General features: G+C 43.9%; 1 pseudogene; it reads left to right on the forward strand.

The window, feature by feature from the left end:
* The window catches only part of LOC128594688 (rho GTPase-activating protein SYDE2-like), a 61,079-nt pseudogene extending 55,617 nt beyond the window's left edge, over positions 1–5,462 (forward strand).
* Positions 5,463–6,000: the final 538 nt, after the last annotated feature.

Consider the following 6,000-nt stretch of genomic DNA (forward strand, 5'->3'; position numbering starts at 1 on the left):
GCTGGCGCAGGTCGTGGGTCGGGAGTCATGGCGCAGCTCTTATAGAGGTCCAGGTGGCGCCAAGCCCAGAAGTTTGAGGTTGCTATGAGCTGTGATGCTGCAGCACTCCACTCAGCACAAAGGCCTGAGGCTCCAGTGTGCCAAAACTGGTCTCACTCTACCCCTGAGGGTTAAGGCTGTAAGGCAGCTCAGTCCCCGCCTTTAGGCTGCTCAGTCACTAGGTTACTAGCTCCTGCCCAATCCTTGCTCTGCGACCCTGAGGGCAGAGCTTGCTGGGGCATTTCTCTCACAATGGCTCACAGCCAAACACTATTAGCTCCGTCTGGCTCAGCAGCTCAGTCTGGGGCCCTAGACAATGCCCAAAGTTCTCCGCACTCCTGCTCAAGCTCTCTCCAAGGCAGTTCAACTGAGTGCCAAGTCCAAAAACACTGAAACAGTTCACAGGTAAGGCCTTTCTGGTTTGCAGTCTCACTGCTGCTTGTACTTATGGCTGCTGGAAGGATTAGGTCGATCGAACACATGAAACCAGTTGCCAATTTTCCACTGTGTTTGTCCTCCTCTTAGGGTCCAGAGTCCCTTGCTGATTCCCTGTATCCTCAAAGGGATGATTATAGGCAGATCCCACCAGCCAGAGATGCCTGGAGTCTTATCTCCCCAGACTCACTGTGCCCTGTTGCAGTGAAGCTGTTACTCGGCCACCATCTTGGATTGTTTCTCAGGTTGCTGATAATTTTGAACATTACACATTTGCACTATGTAAAAGTTTCTAGCAGTTTAATTTAAAAAACTGGTACATTTATGAGAATTGCTAATGCAACTTCAATCAGAACAAACTATAATTACATGGGGCTAAATAGATGATTTAAATAGTTTTGATGACTTTTTGCTTAAAAAATTATCAATTCTTTGTTTTGTTTTCCAGAGTCAAGACAAAACTTAAGCAAATCCTATTTACCTGATAGCTCCAAAATTTTAAAACAATCAATCCCACTGGGCCCAGTTTCTTCTCTAAGGCCAATGTCCTGCTGCTAAACATTACAAATGTCCTCCCCGTGGTGCAGAGATGATCAGGAAAGAGGCAGGCATGTGAGATTGTAAGGGCAGATTTCAAGGCATGAAGTTAGTTGACACCCTCCAAATCAAGGACAAGAATATGTTGCATAAACAGTTGGCAAATTGGAGAACTTTGCCTGTTGGCTATTATGTGGTCCCTTTCTGTCCGGGTCCTGCCCGGGGGGCAGAGTCAGCTAAGACCTGTGGAACTGGTGAGACTGACTGAAGAAATATAAAGTTAGGAACAATGATAAAGAAAGAGACATGAGACACAGAATAGAATTTTCAAGGGTAAGAGTTCAGGGGATCACCTCCCATTTGTGGGATCCAGGCAGTGGCCACCACTCTCTGTTCCACTCAGCTTTTATTCAAATCTCTTTGCCCAGGTGGTAAGGTGAGGGAGGGAACAAAGACACCAGCAGTTTCTATGAGTGAGTATATCAGCTCCTATTGTTATTAATTTTAGAGATTTGAGCAGTTTTGAGGAATCTGAAACTTGAGTCTTGTGTGGGGGAAGCCTCCTGTCTGGAGTCACACACACAGATTCCTAGGGCAGTGTTAAACTCTGCTAGTTCACTGTGGAGTAAAAGGCCAGTGGTGTTAATCTCCTCTGAGGAATCCATGGGAGAGAGGCATTTTCCTTTCATCACCACCACAGAGGATTTTCCTCTGCCATAAGTGATGTAAGCCCTCTTGCCTATATCTCAAAGCTGGAGCTGTTCTCTTGGTCTCTGCCCCAGCCAAATGCAAACCTTCACAATGGGTACCTGCTTTGTCTGTTTAATGGGCAGGAAACAACGAGAAGGTGTATCTTTTCTAGAACTTGTCATAGTCTCTTCTATGACCATTATTTTCCTCAGGTTGTTCACAGACTCAACAGGGTATTTGTGTAAGCTGTATCCCCAATAGGCCAGAGTTTCAGGAAAAGCGGGAAACTTGTTCAGATAAGAAATTTAGCAATGGTTAGCTTAAAAGTAAATTAGCTGACTTCTCTTTGTTCTGACTCCTTCAGCTTACTTTTTAATTTTCCCTTTTTCTGGGGTGTCTTCCCCTGCCAAGAATGTGGTCTTTGTTCTCCATTCTGCCTGCACCTTTCAATCCATCCCAACCATACAGAATCCCTGCTTTCCACAGATTTACGAGAGAATTACTGAGAGGATATTAAGATACGTGGTGAGGAGTATGTGAGAAGCCAGGAGGGCCAGAAGGTCAGCGCGCCGCCATCACCTCCGCCTGCGCGGCTCTCCCCGAGGCGGGGCGAGCCTGGTTGCTGAGGCAGAGGGGATAGCGGACCCTCTGAGGAGGACGCTGTCCAGGCTCCGGGGAAGGCGGGGTCCCCGCGGCGCTGCGGGCTCGGGCTCCGGATGACTACCACAGCTGCGGTGGCGACCTCCTTGGTGGCTGAGTGAGACGCCTGGGGTTGTTCCGACTGGCCCACAAGCGAGCGCACCTGGAAAGCCGGACCGAGGCCGATGCAGCCCCCGCCATCAGCTGGGGCGCCTCCCCTGGGGCGGAGGGCGGCCTCCTGGGGACCGGCAGGCTGAGGACCCAGGTGCGAGAGGCCTATTATCTGCTGATCCAGGCCATGCACGACCTGCCCCCTGACTTCGACTCGGCAGAGCACGACTGCGCCGCCGGGGGAGTCTGCGCTCCGGGTTAGGCGTCTTACCCCGGCGGCGCTGCGGACCGCACAGCTGGCAGCAGGTGTCCCCGCCCGGTCGCCTCCGAGGGAGTAGCGGGAGGCCGGCTGGGGACTCGTCGGATGCGGCTGCAGTGCAGCCGAAGCCTCGAGAGCCTCCGGGTGGATGCCAAGCCGCCTCTCTTCCAGGGGCGGCTGAGAGACTGCTGGATCAGGAAGAATACTGCACATATATGATGTGTAATGCTACAAAGTCTTCATTATCAAGAAACTGTCCTTTAGACTTTAATGAGGAAAATGATGCAGATGATGAAGGAGAAATATGGTACAACCCCATTCCTGAGGAGGACGACCTTGGTATATAAAGTGCCTTGAGTTTGGAGAGGCAGGCTCTGCTGTTCTGAAGCTTCCTGTTGTCAGTTTGAGTACGTTATCTGGTAGTGACCTGACGAAGGCAGAACAGCACACTGAAGACTTGCAGTGCTTTTCCGAACATGCAAGTGATATTCAAGCCCTGCAGCCAAGTGAAATGAATCCTATAGACTCCATCCATTCCACAGAATTTGTGCAGCAGTACAAGCAAAGGCTAGGACATAAGCCACAAGAATGTATAATGGTGGAGGACAGTCCCATGTTTGCAAAAATCTCCTTTTTGCAGGTCCTGGGATCCTTGTTGCTACAAATAGGACTGAATTGGGAGTTACAGAACTATTTTCTCCAACCCCTAGCCCTGTGAAAAAAGGCAATTCAATTAATTGGTCTTTGCCAGATAAAATAAAATCTCCACGAACTTTGAGGAAACTTTCCATGAAAATGAAAAGGTTGCCAGAATTTAGCCGAAAGCTGAGCAATAAGGGAACCCTGAATTAAACAGTCCAGATAATACTCTTTCTTTACCTAAAGATAACTGTCAAGAAATTCATCTATTAGTCTCCCTTCTGAGAACACAGCCACAGCTGCTAAGAGGAATGTTATAAGCCAGTACCATCTTGATACCAGCGTATCTTCTCAGCACAGCTACCAGAAGAAAACCTCTATGAGTTCTAAGTATTCCTGCAAAGGTGGTTACCTCAGTGATGGAGACTCACTTTTCATCTTATAACTAAATCTAGCAAACATGGATCTGAAAACAAATTTGGTAAAGGAAAAGAAATAATTTCTAATAGTTGTCTCAAGAATGAAATAGACATTGATGCCTTTAGACATTACAGCTTTTCTGATCAACCTAAGTGTTCACAGTACATATCTGGGCTCATGTGTGTGCATTTCTATGGTGCTGAGGATTTAAAACCACCCAGATAGATTCGAAAGATGTCTTCTGTGCAATCTAGATAGATTCAGCAAACAAAGCAAGAAGAGCTTTGCTCACATGTCAGACAACATTTTTAGACATAGATCACACTTTCAACATAGAAATTGAAAATGCACATTTGAAACTAATAGTATTCAGTTGGGAATGTACTCTAAGAAAAAATTGAGTTTGTTGTCATGGAACTGTTGTTCTTTCCACCTTATTTAGAGTAACAAAGAGGCATCAACTGGCTGTCAAACTTGAGCCCAGAGGTCTTATTTATGTGAAAGTGACTCATATGAAACAGTGGGAGAATTCTCCTAATGGGCTAGATACAGATCGCGAACCAGTAATATTTGGAGTTGATATTTGAAAAGTTGTAGAGAAAGAAAATATAGGATTGATGGAGCCACTCCTGATGCAGAAATGTACTATGGGAATTGAAAAGAGAGGCTGTCAGATAGTAGGCCTGTATTGATTATGTGGCTCAGCTGCAGTCAAGAAAGAACTTCGAGACTTTTGAGAAAGATAGCACAGCTGTCGGTCTGCGTGAAAACCGGTACCCAGATATAAATGTATTAACAGGTGTTCTTAAGGATTATTTAAGAGAACTTCCTTCTCTTCTGATAACAAAGCAGCTTTATGAGGCTGTGTTAAATGCAATGGCAAAAAGTCCTTTGAAAATGTCATCCAGGGGTTGACACTGAGAATGACCCCAGTGACTCTAAGTTTGCTGCTGACCTGCTAGATTGTCTGCCAGAGATTGAGAAGGAAACCCTAAAGATCTTGTTATCATTTGAAACTGGTGGCTTCTTATCATGAAATAAATAAGATGACCTGCCAGAATTTGGCTGTGTGCTCTGGACCAGTATTATTAAATCAGAGGCAAGAAACTTTAACCCATGAAAACAGTCTTTACTGATTCAGAACTTGCAAGTGCTTTGAATTAAAAAAAAAATATTGAAGATCTTGCCAGTGTGACGTTTAACTGTCCAAGAATCAGTAGACAATTTGTTCCCAGACAATTTGTTCCCAGAGCAGAAATCTCTGAATTATTTAAGAAGGAAGAAAGAACAACCTTACATGTCAGATTTGAGCAGTTCTGATTCATCGGGAGTGCTTAGACTAAGACAAACCAGATTAGATAGTCCACTTAGCAGTTGGTATGCAGGAGACTGGAGCAGCTGTGGAGAAAACTACTTTTTAAGTACAAGAGAAAACTTAAATGATGTGGATTATGATGATGTCCCTTCAGAAAACAGAGAAAATTATAGCAAAATGAATGGACCAGAAATAATGATTCAACAGCCACTTCCCATGTCCAGAGAGCACACATTTCAGACATGTTTGACAATGCAGACTATTGAATGTACAATGGATAGAAAAGTCAATCTCAAAGAGCTACGAGAAAGTATTGATACTTTGATGGGAAATCTGGAACATGAGCTCAACAAAAATAAGTTTAATGTGAGTATTTGAGATTGAAGGTTTTTATTCGAATTTTCAGAATGCCTTAACGTTTCAAATCTGTCTTTCTCATTTTCTTTTCTTACTTATACCTCCCACAGTGATGTTTTTATTTTTTTTTACTCTTGAAATTTTCAGTTAATTTCTAATAAGCTTGTGATTGAATTAAAAACACTATTCACTAATATAGTTTTTACTTATGAGAAAACTTTTCTGGAGATATAGGTAACTTGGACTTCTTGGGATATTTTAATAAATCTTGCCAACTCTATGGATATAATTTTCACACGCATTTAGAAGGGTTAGGTAAGTCTTTAGCTTTTTGTACTTTGTGGGAACTGCTGTTCAGTAGCTAAGACAGATGTTTCTTTAGAGGAATGTCACTGCTGCTCAGTCTGATTTTCGGTGTGAGTCCTGATACCATGTAACATCGTTTGGTCACATTATATCTGCAGTACAAATGCTGCTATAAAAACATTTTATAAGTAAAAGTAAAATTATACAAATATTAATGTATTCTGTATTAACATTCAGTAATTATTTAAGTTTA

The sequence above is a fragment of the Nycticebus coucang genome, chromosome 9 (genome assembly GCF_027406575.1).
Source record: "Nycticebus coucang isolate mNycCou1 chromosome 9, mNycCou1.pri, whole genome shotgun sequence".
Lineage (NCBI taxonomy): Eukaryota > Metazoa > Chordata > Mammalia > Primates > Lorisidae > Nycticebus > Nycticebus coucang.